Source organism: Lissotriton vulgaris, chromosome 6, assembly GCF_964263255.1.
Source record: "Lissotriton vulgaris chromosome 6, aLisVul1.2, whole genome shotgun sequence".
Lineage (NCBI taxonomy): Eukaryota > Metazoa > Chordata > Amphibia > Caudata > Salamandridae > Lissotriton > Lissotriton vulgaris.
Genome location: NC_141694.1, coordinates 830,079,960 through 830,096,741, shown reverse-complemented (window position 1 = coordinate 830,096,741; position 16,782 = coordinate 830,079,960).

Sequence of the window (16,782 nt, the reverse complement as noted above, 5' to 3'; positions counted from 1 at the left end):
CTTTAATCGCAGCGATTATTTAACTGCATGTTGGCATCTAGAAGTTTTAGTTATTATATACTTGACTCGCGTTATTGTTCAGTATTATTTGGTGAAATGCGCCAATTGAGAGAAGAATAAACATGATAACAAAGGGAAAATATAATTAAATAAATCTCATTCAAAATAATAATGACATTCACGATATGATCAACGATCAGATATCCAGTCTATATAAATAGGATCGGATGACTAAAAATCATTAAAACAGCAAATCTTAAAAGAAAGTGTGCAATATGAACTAAAGAGGCTGTCTGCCACCTCAAATGTAAACAAATGGACACACTACAAGATGGCGGCCGTAGAATCTAAATCGAACCAACTAGCTAACAACAAATAGATTCCAGGTGGTAAGAATGAACTAATTAACAAGGATATATAAACTGGAGACAGGATGTGAGTTAACTAGTTCCAAAAAAACCCGGAGGAGAGGAAGACGTCACGCAGTTCAGCTACCACCATCAAGTAAGTAGGACAAAGAGAGGGGGCTCTACTTAGAAAGAGAGTAGGCACAAACAAAAAATAATTTTCCTTATTCTTTTATCTATTTACTTTGTTTTTCTAGAGTTGTCAGCTAATTATAAAAAAGCTTCAACTGAGAAACTGCAGAATCCAAAAAATTGGACAAATAAGAGAGTGAACTAAACAGAAAGTAACTCCTTTTCTAACCAGTGAGGTAAGATTCTCAATATAAATATGAGACCTAATATCAGGTGAATAAGAATGACTTAGACTAAGAACATGCACTGTCCCTTAGATAAAGCAGCAATAAAGAAAGAAGAAAAGGTAGCTCCCAGAGACGGTCTTCCCACCACGCAAAGGAATATGGAAATAGGACCGGTAAGGACTGAGAATATCAGTATTACTGACTGATGTAGGGAAGAGTATAGAATTATAAAAGGATGTCTCTCTCCAATTAGGATTGAAGTGGGTCCATTCCATATAACCTGAGTGAAAACCTGAAAATACCAATATATAAGGTAAAAACCAGCACCATAGGTTTTCTTATGAACGACTATGTAAGATAGAACCAGTAATTAAACAAAAAAGTTTTTTGTTCTAGTACAAACAAAGACAAGTGAAAAGAGCAGATAGAAACAGGCTCATAAAGACTGACACAACAGATCCAGGATATTAATTCACCTGGGTAAGTCGACAAAACATGAGGGTGGGACTGCATAGTTAATAAGTTAAACAGCCCTTGATGTTAATTAAATAAACATCCAACATGTATCCATAGTATAAGACCATGATATATGTCCATGATATAAATCCTTAACAAAATATGCAGAAAACTAGAGATGCATAAGAACAATATAAATGAACCTTGGATTGCAAGGTGTGAGGGTTACCAAATATTAGGGCAAAACCGAATAGATGTAGTAATCTAAGTGCATTTGATATTATAATAGAATGGGACCTAATGAAATGTACTGTGATCTTTGTAGATGTGACAATACAGGGAACAAGTCCTGAAGAAGGTGCAAGACCAAAAAGGGCACCAGTCGCCGCGTCGACAGTTTGTTCCTATATCATTGTTTGATCAATAAATGTGATGTTTTAACATGTTGATGTAGATAATGCTACAATAGCATTTTTTAATCTCATAACCCTTTTTAACATTGAGTGTATATTTTTGCAAAAATTGAAAGTGTATTTTTTGTTGTTTCATATAACAGTTCTGTGTTATTATGAATTTTTAACTTTTATAAAATAAATGAATGACATTTTACAAAAACTTTTGTCCGTGTGCATGAGGTTTCCATAGTACTTGTGGGTCCAACAGACTTTTAGGTGTAAATTTGGTAACCCGTACAATACTGCAAATCCCTTCCTTTTACCAACAAGAACGTCCCCCAAGGGATGCACATCACCTATGACTTATTAAATCCAGGAGAAGGAGTTCTGTATTTTGTATAACATCACAGGAAAGCCAGGAATGGTTCCACAGCGGTATGAATACAGCGCTACGAGACCTCTGGGTAGAAGGCGCTATATAAATACAAACACATTTACATAGATTCACATGCCTGAATCAGAATAGCAAGCAGAAAACCAACGTAATAGTCGGTTGCGGATGGTGGGAGACTTGTACTGAGACACTCCCAATAAACCATTATTAAACAAACCACCAATGTTCCACATCTTATTATAATAGAAAGATGAAGACAAAGCTTGTAAAATGCATTTGAAACATTAGTACATACATATATAATATGAATCTTACTGTAATCATATTAATAGCACTTTTTGCAAAAGAGTGCCCATGAAAACAATATATGTTACCTGAGATTTTCTTTAAACAAACAGGTGTCGTAAGACAGCTTGTCCAACTGCCGCATCCCGCTGACTTGCTGATTGCAGGCAGAAGTGTCTGATGAATGTGTTGACATTTTTCCATGTCGCAGCACGACAGATGTCCTCGATCTTCACCCCTGCGAATAGCGCTGTAGAAGCTGCAACAGCTCTTGTAGAATGCGCTCTGACATTTCTGGTCAGTTGGCTTTGGTATGGCAGAACTGGATCGCTGAAGCTATCCATCTGGAAATTGTCGCCTTGGTGACAGCTGTTCCCAACGTGGTCTGCCCATAGGCTACAAACAGTTGATCAGATCTTCTGAAGTTCTTTGTTCTTTGTAAGTAAAATTTCAGACATCTTTTGATGTCTAAGGAATGCCGTGTCTTTTCTGCCGGCGTCGCCGGATTTGGAAATAAAACTTTTAAGTCGAATTGGCTCATTTAAATGAAAATGAGATGGCACCTTGTGTATAAATGAAGGGTTCGTTCTGAGAGTAATGCAATCCTGTGAGAAATGTAGAAAAGGTTCCTTTCTGGTGAACGCTTGTATCTCACTCACTCTTCAAGCTGATGTCAAAGCTAGGAGTAAGGCAGCCTTCCATGTAAGGTATTTGGTCTCAGACTTATGAATAGGCTCAAATGGGTGCTTCATAAGTTGTGAAAGAACTGTATTAAGTTACCACTCCGGTGGGGGATGCCTAACTGGAGGAAAAGCTCGGAAGAGTCCTCTCATGAATTGTTTGATTAGGGATGACGAACACAGTGAAGGAACATTAGACACCTTCCTGAATCTGGACAGAGCAGCTAGATTAATTTTTATTGATGAAAAAGAGAGGCCAGAGCGAGCTAAGTGTAACAGGTAGGGAAGAACTTCTTCTGCCGGTGCATTAATCGGGTGGACATTGTTGGATGAACACCAGTAACAGAATCTTTTCCATTTTAGCCTGTAAGTCTTTAAAGTACTCTGAGCATGAGACCTCTTTAAAATATCTCTGCAGTCCTGCGGAATTTTAAGGTGTTCAAACTCTAGGAAATCAGGAGCCATGCGTGCAATTTTAGAGATTGAGGATCTGGGTGAAGAACCTGTCCCTCGTTCCGTGACAGTAGTGTTGGAGACGGAAGTAGGCGAATTGGGTGATCCTGAGACAAAACACATGAGCTCCTGATACCAATACTGGCATGGCCATCTTGGAGCAATTAGAATCAAGCAGCAACTCTCGACCTTCATCTTGCGCAATACACTCGGTATCAACGGAATCAGGGGAAAAGCGTAAGCATAAATCCCTGACCATCGCATGGACAGGGCATTCCTCCTTGACCCCTTCTGAGGGTATCTGTTGGCGTAAAACCGGCATTTTTTGTTATGCTGTGTTGCAAACAAATCCAACTGTGGTTTGCCCCAAGTCTGAAAGACCTTGCGCAATTGAGCTTGATCTAACTCCCACTCGTGGCAGTCTGACAGGGATCTGCTGAGCTTGTCCGCTAGTGTATTCTGGAGGCCCTTGACATGCTCCGCTCTAAGAGTTATGTTGTGAAGTATGACCCAGTCCCAAAGCTCTTAAGCTTCCTGTGACAGCGTCACAGATCTTGTTCCTCCTTGTTTGTTCACATAGAACATGCTGGTGGTATTGTCGGTTTGTACCAACACTGAAGATCCCGCTATTCTGGGGAGAAATGCTTGCAATGAGAGGAAGATGGCTCCCAACTCTAGACTGTTGATGTGTTGCTTTCTGTAATCTTGAGTCCACCTGCCCAGGACTTGCAGATCTTGAAGATGGCCTCCCCATCCTTCCATGGACGCATCCGTTGTAAGTATGAAGTCTGGAGGCGTTTGTATGAATGACAGTCCCTGCTTCAGATTGTGCAACTGACCACCACCGCAGAGCATTTACCATGCGCGGAGTGACTTTGATAATGTCCTCGAAGGAACCTGTTGCCTGTGTCCATTGCGGATGCAGTTCCTCTTGCAGAGGTCGCATCTTGAGGCGTGCCAATGGGATGAGATTTATGACTGATGAACACATTCCCAGGAGGGAAGCAAATAGTCGGACCGAAAGTGACTTTGTTTTTGAGATTTGAATTGCCAATTGCTGTAACCGGAGTTGCCTCTCTTGTGATAGGAACGCTTTGCATTGGATAGTGTCCAGGCGTGCACCTAAGAAGGGTAGGACTTGCCTTGGTTGCAGTTGGGAGTTGCTTAGATTTACCGTCAGGCCCAGAGAAGCAAAGAGCGCATGACAACTTGTCATGGCGTCCTGTACACTGTTTGTTGAAGGGCCCTTGAGTAACCAATCGTCCAAGTACAGGAAAACTTGGATTCCCCAAGAGCGTAGTGTCGCTGCTACCGGGGCCAGGCACTTTGTGAATATCCTTGGAGCCGACTTGAGGCCGAATGGTATAACTTTGAACTGATAATGGGCGCCAGCCACATTGAACCTGAGATATTTGCGATGTTTGGGATGGATGGGGATTTGGAAGTATGCGTCCTCCATGTCTAAGGAAGCTAAAAAATCTCCTTCGTTCAGGCAGTTTAGGATTTCTGAAAGAGTGACCATCCGAAAGCCCTGCTTCTTGAGGAATTTGTTGAGGCTGCGCAGATCTAAAATTGGCCGCCACTCTCCCGATTTCTTTTTTATAAGGAAGAAACGGGAGTAGAACCCTTGTCCTCTTTGTTGAAACTGGACTTTTTCTATGGCATTCTTGAAGAGCATTGTTTGAACATCCTTGAACAAAAGTGAAGACGAGGGGGAGGGGGTACCTTGGGCGGAACAGTTGGTGGTTTGGTAACGAATTCCAGGGTGTGACCATGTTGTACCAAATCTAACACCCACTGGTCTGTGGTAATTTTTTGTCACGGTTGATGGAATACAGATATATTCGAGCCCACGGGAAGGTGTAAGGATGCGGATGGCTCCCGGTTGAACTCACTTGTTTTTGCGAGTATCTCGCCCTTGATTATTGGAGCGTCTGCGGCCTCCTTGGCGAGAGAAACCAGCAGTGTTTGATTGACGTTACGATGAGCTGTAGTCCTGACGATATTGGGATCGATACTGCCTTCCCTGCTGTTGGTAACCTCCTCTAGAAGAGTAGCCACGCCCTCTAGAGCCTCGGTAAGAACCTTGCTTGAATTGCAGGGAGCCAAGCGATCTAGCGGTATCTGTGTCAGTCTTGATTGCTTGTAAAGCATCGCCAAATTGTTTGCCGAAAAATGACTCGCCGTCATAGGCCATATCTAAAATCTTTAATTTAACCTCTGGTCTAAAGGTGGTGGCTTTAAGCCAGCCTTGGCGCCTGAGGACGGCTGCTCCAGCCAATTGCCTGAAATTTGTGTTGGCCATATCCAGAGCGCAGTCAATCGTTTCTGAGGCTGCGCGTTCACCTTCTGTCAGGATCTTACGAGCTTCTGCTCTGTGGTCTTCTGGTATGAACTTGATGAGAGCTGACATATCCCACCACATTTGGCGATCATAGCGCCCTATAATCGCCAACGAATTGGCCACTCGGATAGAGGCGGCAGCCATAGTTGAGAATTTTTTCCCAATAAGGTCAAGGCGACGCCCCTCTTTATCCGGAGGAGTCGTGATGGGCGTAGCTGGGTTCTTTGAGCGTTGTTGTGCCGCCTGAGAAATAACAGTCTGGCCTCGGGTGACCTGTAAGGCAGGATGGACTGTCAGATGTAGCTCGGTACTTCTTGTCAATCCTTAGCAGGACGGCTGGCACAGAAACAGGATTCTTCATGATCTTTATGCCTTCCTTCCAGATGTAGTCAATTATCGGGATTGCTCTAGAAATCTTTCTGGTGCCTTCTTTAAAGTCATGAAGAAAACACTCAAACTGCTCCACAGTGACCGGAAGTTTGAATCTGGTGGAAGCTCTTTGGATGAGATTGTGAAATCCACCTATATCCTCAGGTGAAGAATCAGATGGGTGCGGAGTTGGCGGAGAAGGCAAAGGAATTACATATGAATCCCACGGATCAGAAGGAGGATTGTCAGGAAGCTCTCCTTCTTCTACCTCTTCGTCCGAAGACGTATCAGAAGTACGAGGAGGTGGTGCAGGCTGATCTATGATTGGAGACCTGGGTATAGAAGGTTGAGGCTGTGATACAGGTTCTGTTCCTGCTGCAGAAACCAGTGGTGTAATGACCTGCTGCGGTGGAAATCGCTGTCTGTAGTCAGCTAACATGGCTTGCAGGTCTTGAATGAGGGTATGAGGCAAGTGACTTGTATCTGATGCCCTTGGATAACTTGCATGATGAGGAACCATAATATCCTCCTGATAGTAGTGTGTAACATAATCCTCTTCATCGTCATCCTGACATTTTATAACCAAGTCAGAAGGATGACGGGCTACTCCGAAGGCTCCCTCATTGTCATCATCCTCAGTCTCCTTCCTCGTCCGGATCATAAGTATCGAGGAGGTGAGAAGGTGTGAGTGGCGAAATATAAGAATACACCTCTCTCTGGAAAGAGCGAAGTTGAAAGCTCTTGGAGGCAATAGGCGTTGAAAATGCCTGCATTCCTGGTGTAGACGCCGTTGAAACTGTTGCCAACGCTGTCGATGGTACTGTACTCCTCTTTTTCGTTGTCGACGGCATCGTCGACGGACTCGACGTCGACGGAGGCATCGTCGACAGGATCGTTGTCGACAGAGGGCTCAACGTTGATGGGATCGTCGTCGACGGAATCATCATCGACGGGCTATTTTCGATAAATGCTTTGACGACGAGGTTCTCGTCGATGACTCGTCGACTATGTCTTTGTAGCGACGATAGAAATCCTAGTTGACAGGATTGGTGAGGTAATCGCAGTAGTAGACACAGTAGCCGTCGACAAGGGGGCTGAAGATGAAATTGTAGACTCAGAAAAGGCTGAAGAGACAGAGCAAGTCTTACGGTGTTATGCTTCTTAGTACGAGTAGAAGGTCCTGAAGAAGTTGGAAGAGACTTTGGAGAAGTAACAGGAGTGGAGTGGGAGGTAATAAAGACTCTAGCCTCCCTATCCCTCAAGGTTTTAGAAGGGAAGGTGCGGCAAATCTTACAATTGTGGGCCTCATGAGATGGATAGAGGCAATATATACAGTCCTTATGTTGATCATCAACATGGACTCTCTTTTTGTCACATGTTCTGCAAGGCTAAAACAAAGGCTTCTTCTCGGACATCCTGAAGGAAAAACTGAGCTGGCACTCAGGGAGACTCCCTTCCACACGACTTGCGGTGAAAATCTGAGGAGAACTGGCTCTGCAGAGAGGGTTCTAGAGGGTGCTAACAGCTGATTGGTTGTGACAAAGACTTGGGTCTTTTCAGCATAATGAGGTAGATAGGCTACTGCAATATAGGCCTCAGGCCTGTATTTAGGGCCTACTACTGTAATTTACTTTTGGCACTGCTTTTTATGTACCGTGGGACTCCCGCCTAGGCGACAGGGAATGATTCAGGCATGTGAATCTATGATAGATATCCCAATACTCGATAATATACATAACCACTCTGCAAAATAGCACTCCAAGGGCAGGAATCCTAATAGCGTGAAGAAAGTCTGTAAACGACTTGCATCCAAGATGAGGAACAAACCTAGGATGAAGCATGGCATCTTGTGTGAGTGAGGGTTTGTGTCCTTTTCAAACCAACATATTAAACAATGGTGAACTCTTTTCTTGGTGTTGTAACACAGAAAACACCCCATGTTGGGTGCACATGAAATAGTCTGGGGAGGAGAATCTAGTATACCCTTTGAATTAGCTAACTTTCCATTTTCCTTTCAAAGAATTCCAGTGCCAGTGATGCCCACATGTTTTAGGGCCCAAACTATGGCTACTGACAAAGCAAGGACAAAACTGGAGATAGTGTGCATTTTGGGGGTAGGGGCCATGGGTTCAAATGCATACAACTCAAAGCTGCATGGGCTAGAAAGAGGAGGTCAACAGTTAAAGACTGTGTGATTGTCTTCAACTACATCTCTGAATCTACCAGGCCATGAGGTGTAGTTGAAGTAATTCTCAAAACATCAGGAAGAAACTGAAAGGTGCAGACTTTCCAGCACATTAGTAGGGTCAATGATGAAGCAGGCTCTCCCTCGTGATTAGCAAAACACACAAGATGATGGACAGAATGTTGCACATTGGCAAAACATTCACCCCCTGTCACAGATCTGGGTTTAATCCATCGTTATTTTGCTCACCAAGCCACCCCAGTTCAGACATGGCGATATGCAAAACAGTCTTGGCCCTGTGCCTCATGGGAACAGTCCAGCTCGAACTGCCAAGCCACGCCTTCCCTGGACCGGAATCAAGCATCCTAGGACCGGTTTCTGGCTATCAGCTGTCTTCAGCCAGGATAGCTTGACTCCAGTGGCGTAGTGAGCACGGGACCCACGTCTGGGCATACCCTTCCCACATAAGGTGAACAGCAAAACACACAAGATGATGGACGGAATGTCGCACAATGTGGTAAGCAAAAAACGATGGCTTTAGGCCCAGATCTCTTTACTGGGTTGAATGTATGACATTGTTCGGCATTCTGTCCATCAACTGTTGTTTTTGCATTTGTCACCCCGAGTGGGGCGGGTATGCTCAGATGTGAGTCCAGTGCTCTCCACACCACTGGAGTCAAGCTATCCTGGCTGATGACGGCTGATAACCAGAAACCTGTCCTAGGATGCTTGATTCTGGTCCAGGGAAGACATGGCTTGGCCGTTCGGGCTGGACTGTTCCCATGAGGCACAGGGTCAAGGCTGATTTGCATATGGCCATGTCTGAACTGGGTTGGTGTGGTGAGCAAAAAAACGATGGATTTAGGCCCAGATCTCTGTACTGGGTTGGATGTATGACATTGTTCTGCATTCTGTCCATCAACTGTTGTTTTTGCATCTCCCGTGTGATTGTCAGATAATTTTCCATTGGATACAATTTTTATGGGCAGTAGATGATTCATTACTGAGCCCTGGACTGGGGGGGGGGTACCTTGTATCATAGAGTAGCACTGTGCAATGCGCGCTCCCACAGGTCCACTAAGTCAATTGAATATTTTACCACTGGCAGCCAGACCGGTCCAGCATCTCCTCCACAAGGAGGCAGACCATGCTCTTAACAGGCTTGTCTCAGCATAGGTTCTTCAAGATCTTGATCCAGACTTAGTTCCATGCTGAAAAGGTAAGATAGCTACTAGCAAAATCCTATCCCTGGATCATATGTACTTCCCAATGGCAATGGTGTTACTCCTCATTGGACTTTGAAATACTTGCCAAACTGTTTCTGTCAGTAGACACACTATTTACTGTGAGTCCCAACAAATCAGAACTTCTACAATCTTTAAATCTTAGGGGATCAGGACAACTGTGAAAAGAAAACGCAGGGAACAATGAGAAATGTAGCTTGTCCTGGGCCAGTTTAAGCTAATCCATACAGAATGTATGATAGCCCCAGCCATGGGGTATATCCTTTTGGAAGCCAGATATGAGGAGATTGAGGAGCAGGCAGGCTGGCATCACCCTGGAAGAGACACTATAATTACTTTAAGTGCCTAGTGAGCCAATATTCCCACCCAAAATAACAGCAGTATTCAGCTGGCAGAAATGCAATGCAAATATGCATCCTCCCTGTTCAGCACATTGCACATAGCGACCCATTATTTAGATGGTGCCAAATGGACTGCACCCTTCACACAGTCAGACATATCCACACACTGCTCCAAATAAACACACATGTACCAGTGCTGCCCATACAAGTTTCGACATGACTGAGGGAAAGAATACCAATTAGGTGAGACTGAACAAACGTTTTATTACCCACATGTACTGAGGGCTGGAGACACGCAAAGCTTAAAAAGGGAAAATATACAAATTGAAACCTTGCAGGAGGGTAGGAGTACTAAATATTCAGTCTTACTACAGTTCTGCACAACAATTAGTGGTCCATGATTAAATGACTACTTGCATCACACAAAGAACCCTCAAATCGACTACGGAGAGACAACGGGGTAAATCGCAACACAAACTGTATGGAAAGAAATCCAAGGGTTCGGCCCCCAACTGGTACACGAATCATCTTACATACCAGAAAAATAGCAGCTCGGATTGGAGAATAAGCTCACATTAGAGATCTATTTTGTGAGGGGATCAATGTCTTTGAATTGACCTTGCTATAAGTATTTAAAGGATGGTACTGGATTGTGTGGTACTGTGAAGCTCTTATTTGATCTCCAAATAAAAAAAAACAGGCTACACAGGACTCAATTCTACAAGGGCGGCACCTATGTCATGCCCTCTAGCACACTATGAGAGGGAAGAAGAATCACTGCCAAGGTACAATGTGCTAGAAGTCATGGTGCCCTGTGACAAGCTCAAATGTATAATAAATATCCAATATAAATTGTGTGTAATATAATAAAATGTGTATCTGCAGTTTTAAAAGAGTGAGGAAGTATTGGGGGCACTTGAGGGTGAAACAGGAAAAATGGTGTTAGACCCTCATGGAACCAAAAGATATTGCAAATTGCACATTAGTCTAAATTGTGTCCAATGTTTCTACATCATACATATTTTGCGAAGGAAAGATTCCTAAAATGGAATGGAGCTACACATTCAATCACTGTGAATGCCCAAACAGGTTCTCCAAAGAATACTAGAAGACCAAGCAATAAATAGCAAAAAGAGATCTTTTTATCATTGGAAAGATGCATCACCCACCAATAAACATCAATCTGGTTGGGGGGGGGAGGTGATATGAAAATATGCATGGCAATGGAGGAACAGGATTAAGAAGACCTCAAGAACATTATAAGATATGGGGCGTGCACAGCAGGAGCAGCTTTACACCCAGTCTCACTGCAAAAGATCAGTGTCCAAGAACATTTATGTATGGGGATTGTGGCGTGCACGACAACTACACCAATGACCACAGTATCCCACCATGAGTTAGAGGCTAGATAATGCATTTTGTGATACACAACATTCCTTAATGGACTGACAGTGGAGGTTGAATGCTAAACGCTGGATTGCCATTTTCACAGCCATCACAAATTAAAGAAGTTTATGTAGGAAAATACTGGACACACATTGGAATACAGAAAAGGCATGACAAAATGACACCTTCAAAGACGTAATGTCCAGAGGCAATAAAAAGCTAGGAAGTTAGGACGAGGAACCTCATTTTTCTGGAGGTATTTCAGACTGGAAGTCTGAATGCTCTATTTACATCTACCATTACACCCAGTACTTTGGGGGTCCTGAAAGCTGGGCAGATTTGCTCCTTTTTACTCCACTTGGAAATTAGATCAGGTGTGCACCTAGATTTAAAGGTGTTAGGCTTCCCAGTTCAGCACCATATTTCGAATAATCAGCATTTTAATTACATTCTTCAGTCCACTCAGGATCAAGTATGCTTCCCCTACAGCGAAGTCAAGGTCTACAAAAACCAACTTGGGACAATCCTTTACTCAACTGATGCACAAAAAGATATTCTAAATGCATCCTAACGATCAATGTCTTGTAGGAACCAGTGGTACATGCATTGAAAGCTTCTCCTAATTATTATTTGAAAACTCTCAGAACAAACAGACATCAAGGCCACTTTGGCAGTGCCACAGGGATATAAATATGCATTGAATGTCGTATCTGGTTTCATGGGAAACTGCTGGAATTATTTGTCTAGGGAAGAAGTGGAGGGCATGATGGGCAAGTAGCACTCCTAGCTATTGGGGCTGGGCAAGTACCACTTGAGGTGTGTGAAGGAAAATATAGAAATCTCAAGAATGGAGTAGCAGCCTCCATACATTCAATCCAGTGGGGTTTAACCTCCTGCTGCCACCACTGTCACAATGGCTCGCTCACCATTCAACTCTTCAAACTCTTTGGCAGTGACAACATTGGTTTTTGGGTGGGCTTGTCAAAGTCAATCATGATATGGAACATTACCTAAGGAAGTGTTGCACTATGTGGCATATCCTCCTTTATCCCCACCAGGATGTGCAGTCTCGCACTTGGGAAGTGTGGCCTCCACGTCGTTGCTTCTTATTACCTCTGCATGCACTCCTACATGCAGGCCCCACCACAGACAGGCAATTCACTGCAACCCTCCACACTCCTGCCACAACACTGACTTGCAAATAAGCAGGAAATGCACAAATTAGACTACGAGGACAGGACAGGTTGTGCTACCATGCAGCAGCCTGCTCTCTCCACTACCATTGAAATATCCAGCAGGTCAGTGCTTAATTTGAGCTGTGGTTTCCGGTGCTTGGCACCAGCACTTGTGACAGCCCACCACATGGTGGCGCAGTTTGTCTACTTTCGAGATGAGCACTACAACAGTTGTTTAATAACTAAATATACATTGAAAATGACTATAACCTGCTGCACACCATTCATATACCCTTGGGTGGCCTGGAATAGTTGGAACTGTCAAACTTGTGGGAATGGGATGGTTAGTAATTGTGTTGGTACTGTCACTGTCAGTGCTGGCAGGGGCAATGGGTGGTGCAATCTGCAGTGGCCTCCCAACTAAGTCCTCACCCTTTTTAAAAAAAATATTTTATTGAACAAAAGCAGCGGTAGTAATAAGTTGACAGTCATGAATTTACAATTACGACATAAAGTGCTTACATTACAGCAGTGCATCACAAGTACGATGACGGGGGGGTCCCGGTTCTAGCCATCGCCATGTCAGTTGACGGGTAAGTACAAAGATCACCTCTATAAACATTCCAATGTCCCCATTTCCTATCCCAAGCTCCAGGACACCCCCTGACCTTGTAGACCGTTTTTTCGGACAACATGCAGACATCCATTGCAGCAACCCACCTGATCAGGAGCTGTGTAGATGGTGAACCCCATTGCATCGCTATTTCGCGTTTCAGTAAGAGGAAGCCCAGAGCTGCCCACTGTCGTTCCATTGCAGTGAGATCTGTGGGGTCCCACACATTTAGGAGTTCACTTTTGGGAGTCAGAGGAACCGGTTTCCCAAGAGCATCAGTCATTTTGCGAACAGCGCGCCCCCATAGGTCCCGGATCACTGGGCACGCCCAGATAGTGTGGTAAAAGGTACCTATCTGTCCGCAGTTACGGAGACAGAGGTCAGATGTGCGTCTACCAATCCTGGCCAGGAGGGGGGCGGACATGTATGTTCTGTGTAATATCTTAAGCTGTAGGAGTCGAAATCGGTGGTTGATAGCTCATTCGCGCGGGGACATCAGTGCCGCCTGCCACTCAGTATCGTCCAGGACTCCGATGTCGTTTTGCCATTTGTCTCTTAGAAGTTGGAAGGTGTTGGGCATGTTATTACATAATTTACGATAGGTATAAGATATCGCTTTGGCCTGGAGGGGTTCCGATAAGAGTCTGTCCTCAAGAGGCGAGGATTGTGGAAGAGAGGAGAGGTCAGGGACATTGGTGAGTATGGCATGTTTGATTTGAAGATAGCGGAAAGCTTCAGATTGGGCTAAGTCGTGTGTCTTCTGGAGCTCCTCAAATGTCAGTAGTTTGCCCTTATGGAGCATGTCTCCTATGGTAGAAATGCCTATTGTGTCCCACTTATTAAAGCCCCGATAATGGCAGAGGGAGCCTTGTTTAGCCGAGTCGTTTGATCGCACGGTGCCAAATTGATAGCGTGTGGGACATCGGGCCAGTGTATCGGGTGCGAGAATATTTACCATAGAGAGCCTCAAGATAGCCTCAGTGGCCCGTCTGGCATCTTTCTAGGTGAAAAGCAGGGTTCATGGGTGAACCGTATATCCATGAGTTAATGGGCGTCAGTTGGGTAGCCCAATAGTAGAGACGAATATTCGGCAGGGAAACACCACCATCGTACCACCCCTGTGTGAGCGAGGGCAGAGCAATGCGGGGAGAGCCCCCGTCCCATAAGAGGAGGCGGAGGTCTCCTTCAAGCGTAGTAAAATAGGAGTCCGCAATGGGAAATGGACAATTCTGCAGGGCGTACAAAAAACGGGGGAGTGCAAGCATTTTAAAGAGGGCTGCTCTGCCCGGGAGAGAGAGAGAGAGAGGGAGTGATCTCCAGTGAGAGATGTCGTTATGGAGTCGTTGGAGGTCCTTTCAGGTTGCGGTCATAAAACAGTTTGGGGTCCCAGGTGACAAAAATGCCGAGGTATTTGAATCCATTCTGGGCTACTTCGATTGAATAGCCTTGTGGAAGAGGAAGGGGTGGGCCGTGTAATACGTATAAGATCGATTTGGACCAATTGATGGAAAAGCCCGAGTATTTGCCAAAGTTAGTGATGACGTGTAATAAACTATTAAGTAAAGACTTAGGGGTAGAGACATAGACAAGGATGTCATCTGCATAGAGTGAGATCTTATCAATCGTGTCGTCACTCCACCGGAGGCCACGGATGGAATTGTCGATCCAATGAGCCAAGGGTTCAAGGGTGAGTGCGAACAACAAAGGGGACAGAGGGCACCCCTGCCTAGTACCTCTATGGAGGGAAAACCATCTGGACGTATGACCGTTGACATAGACTTGACCCCAGAGATCAGTATAGAGCAGACGGACCCACTGGATAAATGTGGGACCAAACAGGTATGACCATTCTATAGAATCAAAGGCAAGCGTAGCGTCCAGGAAGAGGATGGCAGCGTCTGCTTGGAGATGAGGCATAACTACTCATGACGTTGTGAACATGTCTAAGATTAAGCGCTGTGTTGCGGCCCGGTAGGAACCCCGACTGGTCCTCGTGGATCAAGGCGGAGAGGACCGTCATGAGTCTAGTAGCGAGGAGTTTCGCCAAAATTTTCACCTCAGAGTTGATGAGCGAAATCGGTCTGTAGGAGCAGCAATCATTAGCCGGTTTATTAGGTTTATGGATAACTACTATTGATTCCAGTCGTTGGTCCAGAGGCAAACATCCGGCATCCCGGCTCTCTTCGGACATTGCCCTGAGGTGCAGGAGGATCTCACCTGCCATGCCTTTCATGAACTCGATAGGGACTCCATTGGGGCCCATGGCTTTACCTGATTGTATGGCAAACAGGGCGTAGTCCACCTCTTCTGTCGTGAGGTCTGCCTCCAATTCCTGTACGTCAGCCTCGGAGAGAGTGGGAAGTCTCATCTCAGCCAGGAGCATTTTAGATTCCTCTGCATTGTATTGTGCTCGGGCTGTGTATATTTTCTCCAGGTGGGTGGCAAAGGCCTCCGCTATTTCACCAGGGTCCGTGACAGTAGAACGGTCTGACATGGTCAACTCCGGGATCCAACGAGATCCCTGCTCGCGTGTTTCGAGCCATGCCAGCAGTTTACCTGCCCAATCTCCCAGTTCATACACACGATGGCGAGTTTAAGAGCTTGACCTGCGCCTTCTCTAGGGCCAACGCTTTATATTCTGTTTGTTTCGCGCGAAGGCGAGTTGCCGTTTCATCGGAGGGGTTCGCGTTGTGGGTGAATTCCAGGAGGTTCAGGTCTGTTTTAACCTGGATAAGGTGTTCACTCTGCTTGCGTATGTGTCCAGTTTTGAGAGCTAATGCCTTACCCTTATAGCTGATTTCACGGATCCGACATTTTCTGTGAAATAGTATTCAGTTTGCTCAAGCATGGAGTCTTTTATGCCGGGAATTTTTAGGAGCCAAGGGGTTATGATTATGGGGACACAGGATCTCTGGCGGTGGTGTGTGAATTGCACAATGAGTGTGGAATGGTCCGAGATTCCCCTGGGGAGTCTGTTAGGATGGCGGAAATGTCCTGTATCAGTTGTGGGGGAGAATAGATAATTTTGCGAGAGCTACTGTTGTGGGCGTTTGAGTAGTGTGTGAAGGAAGAGGTGTTTGGGTGAGACGCCTAAATCTTCAAGGCCTATTGCTTGTGTGAAATCGAGAAGGTCAGAGCTCTGTTTGTGGGATGAACGCTGGGGGTGTCGATCTTGGGTATCATCCATTGTCATGTTGAAGTCACCCCCGATGAGTAGGGGTCCTTGTGGGAGATTTAACATTATGCGCTGTAGGGCCTGTAGAAAAGCCGTGCCTAGGGTTGGGGGGATGTAGACTGAAATGACGTTCAGCGGCTTTCCCTCCCAGATGGCCTCTAAAACAGCAAATCGACCGAGAGGGTCAGCCCACGTCAGTGCAATATTCTTACCTACCAGGATTCCGGTCCCTCTAGAGCCGGAAGTAAAGCCAGAGTGAACAAGCAGTTTGTAACCACCCCGGTGTAGTGCTTGACACGTGCTGCCCATCAAGTGTGTTTCTTGGAGGAGGACTAAGTCCGGAGCGTGACATTTAAGGTATTGCATAACTATCCCCCTTTTTATTCTACTACCCAGGCCATTGACATTCCATGTCATGAGGGATAGAGACGTAGTCATTGGGGGTGTCATGGTGGCTCGAAGAGTGGAAGGCATGTACGGATTATAGGTTTTTGGGGCATCGAATGAGTCCTGTTGTAAGTAGCGGACCTAATGCAGTCTGCGGTGGAATTCGGGAGAGATCCGGTGCATCTTAGTGGTAA